This window comes from Psammomys obesus, unplaced genomic scaffold, assembly GCF_907164565.1.
Source record: "Psammomys obesus unplaced genomic scaffold, mPsaObe1.curated_primary_1811, whole genome shotgun sequence".
NCBI lineage: Eukaryota > Metazoa > Chordata > Mammalia > Rodentia > Muridae > Psammomys > Psammomys obesus.
In genome coordinates this window covers 5,887,278-5,904,163 of record NW_026596155.1, presented here as the reverse complement: position 1 = coordinate 5,904,163, position 16,886 = coordinate 5,887,278, and the positions used below count along the sequence as shown (strand labels likewise).

General features: G+C 40.8%; 1 protein-coding gene and 1 pseudogene across 2 annotated transcripts in view; both read left to right on the top strand.

The window, feature by feature from the left end:
• Nucleotides 1-16,886, top strand: part of Cfap299 (cilia and flagella associated protein 299) — a 555,552-nt gene that overhangs the window by 148,503 nt on the left and 390,163 nt on the right. The gene's annotated exons all lie outside the window — the stretch shown is intronic.
• The window catches only part of LOC129667063 (14-3-3 protein eta-like), an 8,866-nt pseudogene continuing 642 nt past the window's right edge, over nt 8,663-16,886 (top strand).

The window sequence follows — 16,886 nt, the reverse complement described above, 5'->3', positions numbered from 1 at the left end:
GTCCAGCACCATTTGTTGAAGATGCTGTCTTTTTTCCATTGAATGGATTTGGCTTCTTTGTCAAATATTGAGTATTCATAGGTGTGTGGGTTTATTTCAGGGTCTTCTATGCGATTCCATTGATCCTCCTTTCTGTTTCTATGCCAATACCATGCAGTTTTTATTACTGTTGCCCTGTAGTACAGCTTGAGATCGGGAATGGAGATACCTCCAGATGATCTGTTGTTGTACAGGATCGTTTTGGAGATTCTGGGTGTTTTGTTTCTCCATATGAAGCTGAGAATCTTTTTTTCAAGGTCTGTAAAGAATTGAGTTGGTATTTTGATGGGAATTGCATTGAATCTGTAGATTGCTTTTGGCAGGATGGCCATTTTCACAATGTTAATCCTACCAATCCATGAGCACGGGAGATCTTTCCATCTTCTGAGATCTTCTTCAATTTCTTTCTTCAAAGACTTGAAGTTTTTCTCAAACAGGTCTTTCACTTGCTTGGTTAGAGTCACACCAAGGTACTTTATGTTATTAGTGGCTATTGTGAAGGGTGTTGTTTCCCTAATTTCTTTCTCAGCCTTTTTGTCTTTGGTATACAAGAGGGCTTCTGATTTTTTTTTCAGTTGATTTTGTATCCTGCCACTTTGCTGAAGGTGTTTATCAGCTGAAGAAGTTCTCTGGTTGAATCTTTGGGGTCGCTCATGTATACTATCATATCATCTGCAAATAGTGACACTTTGACCTCTTCCTTTCCGATTTGTATCCCCTTGATCTCCTTTAGTTGTCTTATTGCTCTGGCTAGAACTTCAAGTACAATGTTAAAGAGATATGGAGAGAGTGGGCAGCCTTGTCTTGTCCCTGATTTCAGTGGGATTGATTTAAGTTTCTCTCCATTGAGTTTGATGTTGGCTATAGGCTTGCTATATTGCCTTTACTATCTTTAGGTATGTGCCTTGTATCCCTGATCTCTCCAAGACTTTAAACATAAATGGGTGTTGGACTTTGTCAAATGCTTTTTCAGCATCTAAGGAGATGATCATGTGGTTTTTCTCCTTCATTTTGTTTATGTGGTGGATTACATTGATGGATTTCCATATGTTGAACCACCCTTGCATTCCTGGGATGAAGCCTACTTGGTCATGGTGGATGATACCTTTGATGTGTTCTTGGATTCGGCTTGCAAGTATTTTATTGAGTATTTTTGCATCAATGTTCATAAGAGAGATAGGTCTGAAGTTCTCTTTTTTTGTTGGATCTTTGTGTGGTTTAGGTATCAAAGTGACTATGGCTTCATAGAATGAGTTTGGTAGTGTTCCTTCTGTTTCTATTTTATGGAATAGTTTGAGGAGAATTGGTGTTAGTACTTCTTTGAAGGTCTTGTAGAATTCTGCGCTGAAGCCATCTGGTCCAGGGCTTTTTTTGGAGGGGAGACTGTTAATGACTGCTTCAATTTCCTTGGGAGATATAGGGCTATTCAGTCTTTCTACCTGATCTTGGCTTGATGTTGGTAGATGGAATCTGTCAAGAAAATTATCCTTTTCATTTAGATTTTCAAATTTTGTGCCATATAGGTTTTTGTAGTATGACCTAATAATTGTTTGGATTTCCACAGTATCTGTAGTTATGTCCCCATTTTCATTTCTGATTTTGCTGATTTGGATAGTTTCTCTCTGCTTTTTAGTTAGTTTGGCTAAGGGTTTGTCTATCTTGTTGATTTTCTCAAAGAACCAGCTTTTTGTTTCATTGATTCTTTGGATAATTTTATTTGTTTCTAATTGATTGATTTCTGCCCTTAGTTTGATTATTTCCAGCCGTCTGCTCCTCTTGGGTGTATCTGCTTCTTTTTTTTCTAGGTTTTTCAGTTGGGCCATTAAGTTGTTTGTATGTGATGTTACGGATTTCTTCTTGTAGGCACTTAGTGCTATAAATTTTCCTCTGAGCACTGCTTTCAATATGTCCCATAAATTTGGGTATGTTGTGCCTTCATTTTCATTGAATTCTAGAAAGTCTTTAATTTCTTTCTTTGTTTCTTCCTTGACCCAGCTGTCATTGAGTAGTAAGTTGTTCAGTTTCCATGTGCGTGTTGGCTTTTTGTTGTTTCTGTTGTTGTTGATGTCCAGCTTTAGTCCATGGTGGTCAGATAGTATACAAGGGATTATTTCAATCCTTTTGTATCTGTTGAGGCTTGCTTTGTGACCAACTATATGGTCTATTTTGGAGAAGGTTCCATGTGGTGCTGAAAAGAAGGTGTACTCTTTTGAGTTTGGGTGAAAAGATCTGTAGACGTCTATTAGGTCCATTTGATTTAGGGATTCTGTGAGTGCTTTTATTTCCCTATTTGGTGTCTGTCTGGTTGATCTGTCCCTTGATGAGAGTGGGGTGTTGAAGTCTCCCACTATTAAGGTATTAAGATCAATGTATGATTTAAGCTTTAATATTGTTTCATTTACGAATGTAGGTGCTCTTGTATTTGGGGCATAGATATTCAAAATTGTGATGTCCTCTTGTTGGATTTTTCCTTTGATGAGAATATAGTGGCCCTCCTTATCTTTTTTGATTAACTTTGGATGAAAATCTATTTTATTAGATATTAGGATAGCTACTCCAGCTTGTTTTCTGGAACCATTTGCTTGAAAAACATTTTTCCAGCCCTTTACTCTGAGGTAGTGTTTATCTTTGTTGCATAGGTGTGTTTCTTGGATGCAACAGAATGTTGGGTCCTGTTTCCGTAACTATTCTGTTAGCCTGTGTCTTTTTATTGGTGAGTTGAGTCCATTAATATTGATAGATAATATTGACCAATGCATGTTAGTTCCTTTTGTAATGGATTCGATGATCTTACCTTGTTCCATTGCTTGTTTTCTTTTCATTTTTGTTGGGATATTATCTGTATGCCCTGTTTTCTTGGGTGATTTCGTTTTCATTGGATTGGAGTTTTCCTTCTAGTATCTTCTGTAGGGTTGGTTTGCTGTGTAGATATTGCGTAAATTTAGTTTTGTCATGGAATATTTTGTTTTCTCCATCTATGTTGATTGAAAGCTTTGCAGGGTATAGTAGTCTGGGATGACATTTGTGATCTCTTAGAGTCTCCATGATGCTTGCCCAGGCCCTTCTGGCTTTCATAGTTTCTGATGAGAAGTCTGGTGTGATTCTGATAGGTCTACCTTCATATGTTACTTGGCCTTTTTCCCTTGCTGCTTTTAATATCTTTTCTTTGTTCTGTAGATTTAGTGTTTTGACTATGATGTGACGTGATGTGTTTCTTTTCTGGTCTAGTCTATTTGGTGTTCTGTAGGCCTCTTTTATATTTATGGACATCTCTTTCTTTAAGTTGGGAAAATTTTCTTCTATGATTTTCTTGAAAATATTTTCTGGACCTTGGAGCCTGGAGTCTTCTTTTTCATCAATTCCTATTATTCTTAGATTTTGTCTTTTCATAGCATCCTTGATTTCTTGGATATTTTGTGATTGGAATTTTTCTGATTTTACTTTTTCTTTGAGAGAAGTATCAATTTCTGCAAGTGTGTCTTCAGCTCCAAAGATTCTCTCTTCCATCTCTTGTATTCTGTTGGTGATGCTTACTTTTGTGGTTCCTGATCTTTTCTCCAAGTTCTCCAGCTCAAGAGTTTTCTCATTTTGTGTTTTCTTTATTGATTCTGTTTTCATGCCTTGCACCATTTCTTTCATCTATTTGAATTTGGATTCCTGTCTCTCTACGATGGACTCTATTTCTTTGTTCATTTCCTTTTTGTATGCCACTAATTTTTTCTCTACTTGTGCCTCTATTTGTTTGGCTATGTTTGCCTGTGTTTCTTTAAGGGTTTTGTTTATTTCTTCTTTCTTTACCTCCAATTGACTGGCCAACTCTTTGAAAGATTTGTTCATTTCCTCCTTATGAGCCTCAAATAATTGAGCAAGCATGGCTTTAAGGTCATTTTCCTGTGCTTCTGATGAATTGGAGTATCCATCGATTTTGGGGTTTGCTGGTGAAGTCATGATGTCCTGATTTATGTTGGAAGTGTTCTTTCGCCTACCCCTGGCCATTGGCTTATCTGAGACCTTCCCTGTTTGTTTTTGGATTCTGCCAATCAGACTGGTACTGTCTCTCTCTCGAGTCTGGAGAATTCTTCAGGATGTTGAGAGAGGTCCCGTGTCCTTAGCGTGTGCTGAGGACTAGCTGTACCTGTGGGAGGAAAGTACGCAGGCGCAAACAGAGGCAAATGCAAGCGTGCGTGCGTGTATATATGTGTGTGTGTGTGTGTAAGTGGGTGTGGGCGTGTGTCTCGAGGGACAGACTGATGGCTAATGTTGAACCCTTGAGTGTGTGGGAGGGGCTCTGCAATGTATATGTCGCAGGTGCTAGTGATGATCGCAGCGCAATTTCTGGCATTAACTGCCTTAACTCCTCAATTAGACCCACAGAGCAGGAACTTCAATGTTCCAAGTGCCCCTCTGTTTCCCAAAGTGGGTATATGGGTGGGAGGGGGTTCGATGCCTGGCTTCTGTTTTAGAAGGACCCAGGATCAGTGGAGCTGCAGATTCTCAAGGGTGCACTCACTTACAGGCAGGTCACTTGGCAGAGATCAGGGTATCTGGGCTCTCTGCTCTCTGGTTTGGCCCTGCTTCTTTGATGTGCTCCGCCAGTTCCGTGCTGTTGTCACTGCCAGGTTATGAGGTCTTGCTGCAGCTGGAGATTTCAGGGTGGTCACGTCAGTAGGAATCGGGGTAACCAGGCTTTCTGTTCTCTGGTTTGGCCCTGGTTAGTCTTAAACTCGAGGGCTGATGTGCCCCGCCAGCTCAGTGCTGCTCCGCCGCCAGGTTAGAAAGTCCCGCTGTAACTGGAGACTGGGTTGCTAGTCCAGATGCTTTCTGGGAAGTCCTGGGGTCTCTTTACTGTGCTCTCCAAGCTTCGGAGGCTCAGCGCCTGGTGTGTCTAGATTGTATGGCGTTTCTGTCTGGTTTTGGTGAGTATATAGCATATTCTCTGTCACTGTGGGATTGGGCGGGCCGTACCGTCAGTGATCGCGATCCTGCGGAGCTAGTATGGCATCTAGCAGACTCGGGGCCTGGGAGGATGGTGCAGCAGCCGCGTGAATCTGGAGCTCTGAGACACAGTACTGCTGGCCTTTGCTGATAAAGGGCTTGGGGCTCCGCCTCAGTGGCTGCAAGCCCCAGGCAGTTAGGTCTGCGCTGAGAAAGGCGAGTCTGAGAAAGGCTAGTCTGCTGTGCCAAGGAGGAGAGAGGTCTGGGGGAGGGGAGTGCCGAGAGATCAAAGGATCGTTTCTCACCTTCCCCAAACAAGTCCCTGGGTGACCCGAGACCAAGGTTTTCACCTCCTGCGATGTTCCCTGTTGTTTAGAAAGTCTCTCCGTTGTTTCCCTGGCTTCAGAAGTTCTTCCACTCATCAACTCAGAACTTTATCTCTTCCACAGCTCAGAAACTGTGTGTGCTAGTCGCCATCTTGGCTCCGCCCCTAAAAAGGTTTTAAGACAAAGTATAGAAAACATTTAAAGATACTACCGAAACCCACCCACGGATGTGGCTATTGCAATAAAATAGGACAAATTCTTCCCAAAGTAAATTCTTTTGGTTAAATATAACATTCTAACATCAAAACTGCATGCAGAAAAGTTAACATGTTTACTTTATGAAGAAATAAATATGACTAATCTTATAATTCTTATGCCCATTTGCTTTAATACCAAAAGAAATGTTTTATAACCAGTCACTAATTATTGCTGCATACCTACTAAGAGAGTCAGCTTTTAAAAATCTGATTATTCATTCATGTGTTTGTTTTTGTGTGTGAGAGGATACGTGGGTGCTGTGAGCAGAGCGCATGTGTGGAACTCACAGAACAGTTGGTGGGAATTAGTTCCCTCTTTCCAGCATGTGTCCCAACGATCATTTTCAGGCCGCCAGGTTCGACATCACCGTCTTTACCCACTGAACCGCCCTGTTGACCACTAACAGTATTTCTTGAGACATATGACTGATTTCTTTGTTTATTGTTTTCTTTCTTTTTTAAGATATTTTTATTAATTACAGTTTATTCATTTTGTATCCCAGCTGTAGCTCCTCCCTTATTTCCTCCCAATCCCACCCTCCCTTCCTCATCTCCTCCCATGCCCCTCCCTAAGTCCAATGATAGGGGAGGTCCTCCTCCCTTCCCTATGACCCTAGCCTATCAGGTCTTATCAAGACTGGTTGCATCATCTTCCTCTGTAGCCTAGTGATGCTGCATCCTTTTAAAGGGGAGGTGATCAAAGAGCCAGCCACCGATTTCATGCCAGAGACAGCTCTGTTCTCCTTACTAGGGAACCCAATTGGACACTGAGCTGCCAAGGGCTACATCTGTGCAGGGGTTCTAGGTTATCTCCATGCATGATTCTTGGTTGGAATATCTGTCTCAGAAAAGAACCCTGTGCCCAGAATTTCTTGGTTCTGTTGGTCTCCTTGTGGATCTCCTGTCCCCTCCAGATCTTTCTATTTCCCCCTTTTTTCATAAGATTCCCTGAACTCTGCCCAAAGTTTTGCTATGAGTCTCAGCATATGCTTTAATAACTTGCTAGGTAAAGTCTTTCAGAGTTGCTCTGTGGTAGGCTCCTGTCCTGTTCCCTGATTTTTCCCTCTTCCGATGTCTGCCCTGTTTGCCTTTCTGAGTGAGGATTGATCATTTTACCTAGGATCCTCCTCCTTGCTTAGCTTCTTTAGGCATACAGATTTTAGTATGATTATCCTATATTATATGTCTATTTTTTAATTTTTATTGATTTCAGCATTTATTTTAAAGGTATACTTTTGTATATCAGTTGTTTGGTAGCTTTGTTTTGGCTTTTATCTTTCTTGAATAACTTCCTATGCCAGTTTTTCCCTCTTTACCTATTGTATTCTATTTCTTATTTATTATACCTCTGCTTTCCCTCTGATCCAGACTGAGCTCTCTCACTTCAATCCTTTCATGTTCCTCTTTTTACTTAACAATAAACACCCTTCACTCTAAAAGACTACTAGTTACCTTTCTCCAACAGTTCAATAGTACACTAGCACCTCTGCCTCTGAACTGCATTAGGCTTGACACAGGTGAGATACACTAGTAACACTTTATGAATTTTACGTTCCCAAGATTAATGCTCAATCACTGTTTCGGCTGCTGATAACTCTCTCCCTACATAGTAGAGAAGGAGGGACATAACTCACCCAATGGCAGAGCAACCGGAAGACTCACAGAGAGAGAGACAATGAATAGGAAGTAGGAAGACTATAAAACTGGTGGTTTACATTCATCCCAACACATCAACAAAATACAGGGAATACACACAAACCCGAGAAAACAAGTCACAGGAACTCCTCCACAAGCTTCCAACTCCTTATTACCTATGTTCAAAGTTAATAACATAAGAGTGCTTCAGCATAGGCCAAACTGGAAAAGTGAAATAACTAAGTGAATAGACTTAATGATAGAAATCACATGATCCCACCTCAGTAGACACAGAAATGGCCATCATTAATGCTCACTATCCTTTCATAATAGAAAAGCTCTGAAGGGGCTACCAATAGAGGGGCACACCTCCACATAACAAAGAAATGTGTTCCTTCTGGCTATTTCTGTCCAAATTATAGCAGGTATACTAAATGTGGAAAACTGAAAACACTTTCTCTAAAATCAAGGATTAGACAAGGTCTCCACTCTTACTCAGGATAATTGCCAGAACCTTTTACTTTTTTAGACTCTTTTGTTTTTGTTTTGTTTTCTGCATTAATTTATTTATCCACTTTACATCCTGATCACAGCCCCCCTTTCCCAGTTTTCTTCCCTGACATCTCTCCTCTCCTTGTCAGAGAAGAGGGAGGTCTCTGGCACATTAAGTTGCTGCAGGACTAGGTGCATCCTTTCCCACTGCGGTTGGACAGTGCAACCCAGTTAGGGAAATGGGATCCAATGACAGGTATCAGAGTCAAAGAGTAGTTGTCAAAATCTTAAGACAAGGCAATAGAAAGAAGTAAAAAGGAAACCATTAGGAAAGGGAGACAAATAATCCCTGTTTATAATTTAAAATAGTTCAAAGACCTTAATATTCCAGCCATAAAATTAAAACCCTAGTGATATTCTGATACACTCATCAAAGAACCTTCCTCCTGCAGTAGATGGGAACAAATATAGAAACCCACAGCTGGACAATGTGCAGAGAGAGAATTTATGGTGGAACACTCAGTCTTGAATGGGGTATTTCTATGAAATTGCTTCTCTGAAGGCTTAGGGAACCCTGGGGAAGAGGAAGTGGGAAGATTATAAGAGCCAGAGGGCACGGATAACACCAAGCAAACAAGGCCTTCTAGACACACTAGGACTGATGCACATATGAACTCACAGCGACTGTGGCAGAATGCACAGGGCCTGCATGGGTCTAAAGCAAATCGGGTCTCAGTACTGATAGGAGAAGTGCACACAAGCCCACATTTTTATCCCAGAAACTGTCTGCAGTTTATCACAAATAAAAACCACTTCTCTCAGTGGAAACTCACTGGAGATATACATCACTTTTAAGTACAGACTCATGCCTATTAGTAAATGGTCTTTGGCTTATATTGTTTGTTTTGTTTTATTGCAGTTTGCTTTTATTTTATTATTATTCTTTGTATGCCTATTTGTTTTCTTAGGAGAGCTAGAATGGGTGTGGATTCTAATGGGAAGGTAGGAGGGATCTCAGAGGAGTTGGAGAAGGGAAAACCATAATCAGAATAAATTGTATGAAAAAAAAATCTGTTTTCAGTAAGAAAGGAAAATAAATAAAACCACTGAAACTACTGGAGGAACACACTTTAAAATATGGATAAAAACTCTCTGAAAAAGGACTCCAGTAGTCCTGGAGATAATCCTCAAAATGCACATCAGAGCAATCAGAAGTGAAAGAAGACAAGCCAAGAATAAGGGAAAAACTTTTCCAGCTGTATATCTGACACAGGATTAATATGGAGCATCTGTAAAGAACTGTTTTCTAATGAGAGGCAGAAAGGGGGTGGATCTGGATGGGAGGGGAGGTAGGAGGAACTGGGAGTAGTGGAAAATGAAAAATCACAATACATTAAGAAAAAAATACTTTTTTCCTTTTTTAAGATGTTTTCATTTTCCTTTATTATTATTTACAATTTATTCACTTTGTATCTTGGCTGTAGACCCCTCCCTCTTGTCCTCCTGGTCCCATCCTCCCTCCCTCCCTGTTCTCCCCCATACTCCTCCCTTAATCAACTTATAGAGGAGGTCCTCCTCCCTTATGGTATGACCCTAGCCTATCACGTCTCAGCAGAACTGTTTGGATCTTCTTTCTCTGTGGCCTAGTAAGTCCACCTTGCCAGGGGGAGTTGAACAAAAGAGCAGGCAACCAAGTTCATGCCAGTGACTACCCCTGCTCGCCTTACTAGGGAACCCCCATGGATACTGAGCTCCTCACAAGCTACATCTGAGCAGGGGATCTCGGTTCTGTCCATGCAAGGTCTTTGGTTGATTAATCAGTCTCTGAAGGACTCCCTGGGCCCAGACTTTTTGGCTCTGTTTGTCTTCTTTTGGAGCTCCTGTCCTTTCCACATCTCTATCTCTCCTTTCTTCCATAAGATTTATCACCCTGCACAAAACTAAAGTCCAAGTGAATCAAAGACCTCATCATAAATCCAGACACATTAAATCTGCTAGAAGAAAAAGTGGGGAAGAGCCTTGAACTCATTGGAACAGGAGACAAGTTCCTGAACAGAACACCAACAGCACAGGCTCTAATATCCACACTCAATAAATTGAACCTCATGAAACAGAACAGCTTCTATAAAGCAAAGGACACTCTCAACAGAACAAACGACAGCCTACAGACTGGGAAAAGATCTTCATCAACCCTAAAGCTGACAGAGGGTAATAGCCAGAATATATAAAGAACTCAAGAAGTTAAACACCAACAAACCAAGTAATCCAATTAAAAAATGGGGTATAGAGCTAAACAGAGAATTTTCAAGAGAGGAATATCAAATGGCAGAGAAACACCTAAGGAAATGCTCAAAGTACTAAGTCATCAGGTAAATGCAAATCAAAATAACCCTGAGATATCACATTACAGCCATTGAGATAAAAAAAAAATTAGTGACAACACACACTCGAGAGGATGTAGAGAAAGGAGAACCCTCCTCCATTGCTGGTGGGAATGTAACCTTGTACAACCACTTTGGAAATCAATATGGCACTTTCTCAGAAAATTAGGAATAGTGCTACCTCAAGATCCAGCTATACCACTCCTAGGCATATATCCCAAAGATGCTCAACCATACAACAAGGACATTTGCTCAACTATGCTCATATCAGCTTTATTCATAATAGCTGGAAACACAATCTGGAAACAACCTAGATATCTCTTAATGGAGGAATGGATACAGAAATTGTGGTACATTTACACAATGGAATACTACTCAGCAATTAAAAACAAGGAAATCATGAAATTTGCAGGCAAATGGATGGAACTGAAAAGATCATCCTGAGTGAGGTAACCCAGAAACAGAAAGACACACATGGTATATACTCACTTATAAGTGGATATTAAGCATGTAATATAGGATAAACATACTAAAATATATAATCCTAAATAAGCTAAACACTAAGGAGGACCCTCGGGAAGATGCTTAATCCTCACTTAGAAGGACAAACAGAATAAACATCTGAAGTAGAAGACAGGGAACAGGACAGGAGTCTTCTACAGAGGGCCTCTGAAAGACTACCCAGCAGGATATCGAAGCAGATGCTGAGAATCAGAGAGAAAATACTTTCAATAACAGAAAAAATAAAGAAACATAAACTGCAAAATTTAAACACTAGAAATATAAATCATCCTATTAATAATTGAATAGTTCTCAGAGAAAGAAATATAAATGGCCAATAAATATTTGAAAACCTTTGAGCATGTTTTATCGTCATGGAAATACAAATTAAAACTGATATAAGTTCCTGTTTCTCTGCTGTCAAAATAGTTCTTATCAAGAAGACAGAGATAAATGTCATGAAGAATGAAGACAAAGGATCCCCCATGCACTTCTTTTGGGAATGTAAACCTGGTATAGCAACCATAGAACCTTTCATTTTTCTTTGAGTTTTGTGTTTCTTTTTTCCTATTCCTTTGTCTGTATCACATTCAAAAAACCCCTCTTGCGGTAGGGGCTGGAGAGATGGCTTATTGGTTAAGAGAAGCTTCTGCTCTTCCTGAGGACCCAAGTGAGGTTCCTAGCACACACACATGCACACACACAAAGTAGGTGAGTATTTGAACACAAACGTCCGTTGGGAATGAATGAGGTGATGATTAATTTAACATTTCAACTAAGATCACCAGGAAAGAGAGTCTCAGTTGAAGGATTATCTAGATCATATTGGCCTATGGGCATGTCATTGGGGGTTATTTTGATTCTTACTTGAGCTACCCCTTTGTGGCTGGCACCATACTTAGGCTAAGCCCAGAACTGTATCAGGATAAGTAGGAATCAGGCAGCAGGCATGCCTTTCTTTCTCTGCTTTCCTGTTTGTGTGACAAAATGACTTGCTGGAGTTCCTACCCTGGATTCCCCCAACAATACATTATCATACCTAGTGTAAGCCTTTCCTTCCCTACATTTCTTTTCATCAGAGTATTTTATCACAGCAACAGAAAAGAAACTACAGAGAAGGGAAAAACCTTCTTTCAGTATATAAAGTCTATTTGTTCACGAAGAGCATCTCTCAGGACATAGCTTATACTCATAATTTGTATTCACAACATCAGGAACTATGTTCTATTATAGGACTCTGTCTTAGCCCATAGTTCAGTCTCGATTTAGTAAGAGTGCAAGAAATGAATTGAATGAATAAGTGAACTCAGATTAGGATACAACAGCTGCCACAGAGCTTGACAATAAGTAGATCATTTGTAACTTGGATGAGATTGGATTGTTCAGGGAAATATGTAGGTTCAGACATTGTTGAAGAATAAATGGGCTATGTTTAGATACATGTCTGGATGCAGCAGTGCTGTCAACATTTTGTCTGGAAGAAAAGAAATAGAAAATTAGAAAAAAAGGCATTGAGTTGAGTAAGGGTTCTTTTTCATATCAGATTTGGAAAAGCTGAAATTTTAACTTACTTAAAAATAGAACATTAATATAGGGAGGTCATGAGAAACTTTATGAAAGTATAAAACAGACCAGGAAAGAGAAGTGTCCTTATTGGACAAACAAACCCATTCCAAGGGTGAAGGTGAAAAATATACACATGGACGGAGCTAAGTTTGTATACGAGGTGACAGAAAATTGATAAAATTCTATAGACATTTTTGTTGTGTAATGTTAAGTGCATCAGGCTTTGACAGCCTGTACAAATGTGGGTCTGTGAGACCTGGGATCCAAGGATCTGACAGAATGGGGCGGACTGCAGTCTAATGCAGCAGAGAACCTTGCTTCCGTTTCAGTGCACTCTTTATACAGGAATTTAAAAAGAAAGCAGTGGTCCAAGGAAAGTTGTTTGAGTTCAGAAAAAGCATGTAAGTAAATGCCAGTGAGCACATACTAAATATTGACAGAGCAGTTCTTTCCCAGAACTCAGGACAGAGCAATTGAAAGTGTTGCCTGGCATGTACTATACGTTATGTCTGGGAAAGTGTGAAAGAAAGGAAGAAGGCCACATCCAAATTCAGGGTAGAGTGATCAGATGGGAATCTATAGCTATGGTCTGATAGCCAACAAGAATAAACATGTCTTATAAATTGAATGTAAGTGATTGTCACAAGAGGCATGAAATTACATTCAAAAATAATCCAGGGAACAAAATGCCCTTGAGGTAAAGGGTCCTCTGCCTCCCCCAACCCCTGCCAGAGTTTCCATCACAGTTCCCTGAGGCAATATTTATCATACATCATTCTTTTTACCATGGATGCATCTTGAGCTTTGTAATAACTGTGGATATTTCAAACGGGTAATGTATAGAATATGTGGAATTCAGCAATCTAAAAGCACTTCTATAGAGCAGAATGTGATGTGAGCTGTTGAGATTAGGAGTCATTGATCCATTATAACACTCACGCATACTGCTCACTTTCCCCAGTTTGTACATCTATCTAGGTATAGAAAGTGTATTCAATTTAAACCAGTCAAGCATATTACAAGACTCAGGAGACAGTGATTGCTGGAGTGTGCTATAGATTTGAGAGGAAATCAAGTCATGAATAAACTGTTTTATAGAAAGAAAGTACACATACTAGTTAGCCAGCTGCCTTATGATCTAGGATCATACCCAGAGTGAAAACACTGAGTAGCAATGAATAGCGGTGGCATGTTTGAGTTTAAAAAGCTAGGAATGGAAAAGTATTATATAATGACAAAATATAGGGCGTGGACATGAAGCTGGCTGTTACTGCAGAAGAGAACAAAGGCTCACTGAAGATGAGGACACAGAAGAATTGAGAAAATAGAACATGTCTGTGTGAACATCAAACACACCCAGCTGACCTCATTAGTTACACAGGGACCTATGCTGAGAGCAAAATCCTTCATCAAATGTCGGGAACCAAAAAAAAAAAAAAAAAAAAAAGGTGGGCAACAAAGAAGGATGAAAGAAAAGGATGGAATAATTTCTAAACATTGGAGATCACTCATACATGTGGAATTCTATAGTAATCAGCCTGCAGACATCATTGAGGATTTACAACAATGGAAACCTCTCACCTGACTCTAGAAAATGAAATAAAAAAATGACTAAGTCCTATTTGTGAGTTCTCTATGGGAAAGCAAGGTTTGAGTTGAGACAAGGATCCAGAAAAAATAGTCAGTGAAGCTAGTCAAAACAGGGATCAGTTTATTTTTCATGAAATTATTTTTTCATCACACTGAACAAAGAACTATCTGGATAAAAACATGCTTAAATGAGACTTCCAGAACTATATGGAGACATAATTTAAAGACAATAAAATGTCTGAAAGAGTGTTCATGTCTGGCAGAGAGCAAGCAAAGGAAGCAGGATGAGGAGCTTACTTGCTTGCTTAGCCATCAGACTTCATTACCTGGTCAGTGGGTATATGGGGTTCTTATATTGCCCAGAGGTGGTCAGCAATGGTATGGATTACCTTTAAAGGTAGAGCTTGAAAGGAGTAGGAATGTGCCTAGAAAAAACATGAGAAAATATGAAGAGTATGACAGGTAAATGCAAATATACATTAAACTGTACAAAAGCACTTAGCATATAAAATGAGTGTTGAGATTTCACCTTACACCCATTAGAATGACCAAGATGAAAAACTCAAGAGACAACACATGCTGGAGAGGTTGTGGAGAAAGGGGAACCCTCCTCCACTGCTGGTGGAAATGTAAACTTGTACAACCACTCTGGAAATCAATCTGGCACTTTCTCAGACAACTAGGAATAGCACTTCCTCAAGATCCAGCCATATCACTCCTAGGCATGTATCCAAAAGAGGCTCAAGTACACAACAAGGCCATTTGCTCAACCATGTTTGTAGCAGCTTTATTTGTAATAGCCAGAAGCTGGAAACAGCCCAGATGCCCCTCAACTGAAGAATGGATGCAGAAACTGTGGTACATCTATACAATGGAATATTACTCAGCAATGAAAAATAAGGAAATCATGAAATTTGCAGGTAAATGGTGGGACCTGGAAAGGATCATCCTGAGTGAGCTGTCCCAGAAGCAGAAAGACTTACATGGTATATATTCACTCATATAGACATATAACATAAGATAAACCTACTAAAATCTGTACATCTAAAGAAACTAATCAAGAGAGAGGACCCTGACTAAAATGCTCAATCCCCATCCTGAAAGGCAAAGAGGATGGACATCAGAAGAAGAAGAAAACAGGAAACAACCTAGAAACCTGCTGCAGAGGGCCTCTGAAAGGCTCTTCCCTGCAGACTATCAAAGCAGACGCTGAGACTTATGGCCAACTGTTGGGCAGAGTGCATGGAATCTTACGAAAGAAGTGGGAAATAGTAAGATCTGGAGAGGATAGGAACCCCGCAAGGAGAGCAACAGAACAAGAAAATTTGAACACAGGGGTCTTCCCAGAGACTCATACTCCAACCAAGTACCAGGCATGGAGATAGCCTAGAACCCCTGTACAGATGTATCCCATGGCAGTTTAGTGTCCAAGTGGGTTCCATAGTAATGGGAAGAGGGACTGCCTCTGACATAATCTGATTGGCCTGCTCTTTGATCACCTCCCCCTGAAGGGGGAGCAGCCTTACCAGGCCACAGAAGATGACAATGCAGCCACTCCTGATGTGACCTGATAGACTAAGATCAGAAGGAAGGAGAAGAGGTCCTCCCCTATCAGTGGACTTGAAGAGAGGCATGCATGAAGAAGGGAGATAGAGGGTGGGATTGGGAGGGGAGGAGGGGGGGCTTATGGGGGAATACAAAATGAATAAAGTGTAATTAATAGTATAAATAAATAAATAAATAAATAAATAAACAAACAAACAAATAAATAAATAGAAGCCATTTAGTGTTGAGAGCTCAAAGGTTGTTCTGTAGGATCTTGGAAGACAAGAATATTGAGAGCAGTACAGGTGATGGAGGCCTCGCTTGTGAAGTTTCAGAGGGAAGAAAAGATTCTCTCAGGCCTTTTGTGTGAAGAATCTGGGGTGTCTCGTCAGCTAGAGCTGAAGAATCAGCTGTGATTAAGAAGAGACCAGTGTAATCAAAATGAAAATTTCTGGGGACATTAACTCAGTGTCAGCACACAGGTGTGTTCCAGGAGAGGCCAAGGTTGCACCTCCTATTGGTAGACAAACTTGGTAGTGTAAGACTCAAGCAGGTAGGGCTTGTTTTGAAGGTATGAAGGGGTCCCAGAGAACACATGAGGCTTGGCACCGTGTGGCAGGGCTGGAGTCCCTGAAGAGAGCCCAGGAGAGGCTGTTGGTGAAAGTGTAGCCTAGTTGTAGCTGAAGACCTCAGCATTTTGGAGATCCCAGTACCATGAGACAACCACCAAGGACAGCAGCATGTATGGAGTGGGGCTGGACTGAGTGTAGGAGATGATCTGTGGGTGCAGAGAGCTAACCCATGCACTGAGGGGGAGCCCAGAATATCATGAGTAGATCCCAGATATTAGAGCCTAAGTTATTTCCACAGCTGGTGTTTGGTTGTGGCTGTGACCTAGATGCAGTTTTTTTTAAAAAACTCTTTTATTTGGGGTTCCTCAAACCTCTACCTCCCTTCCAACTCCCCAACCCTAGGTAGGAGAGAAAGGGGACATAGGACTCTTTAGACTCAGTTCCAGCTTATTAGGGCCATAGGGTTCTTTGGGAAAATACTAAACTTAGTGGTCAAGATACCTAGCAGTTCAGCAAATAGTAAATGCAGCAAGATAAACAAGCAGCCTTCTTCCTCCTGGTGGGGTGACCTAGCCAGCCACAGAGGAAGAGGATCCAGGCAGTCCTGATGGGACCTGAGTGGCTAGGGTCAGACAATAGTGGAGGAGGACCTCCCCTATCAGTGAACTTGGGAAGAGGGAAAGGGGAGGAAGAGTGATGGAAGATGGGACTGGTAGGAGATGAAGGAGGGGGCTACAACTGGGATACAAAATGAATAAACTGTAAATAATAATAATAATATAATAATAATCCTCTAAAATTAATTCTTGTTCCCTGGGGAAGGGGATAAAGATATCTTTTGGGTACCTTTAGAAAATTAGAATATTGGAGCATACCTGTCCAGCAGCAGACTTGGCAGTAATTGGGAAGTAAACAGGCAGGCTGAAGTGCAGGAGGGAGAGGGAGCGAGCGGACAGTGTGGGCACTGGAGATGAGGCTCGTCAGGAGCAGCTACTAAGATGACATGGCCTCCGCCATGAAGGTGGTGACAGAGCTGAATGAACCTCT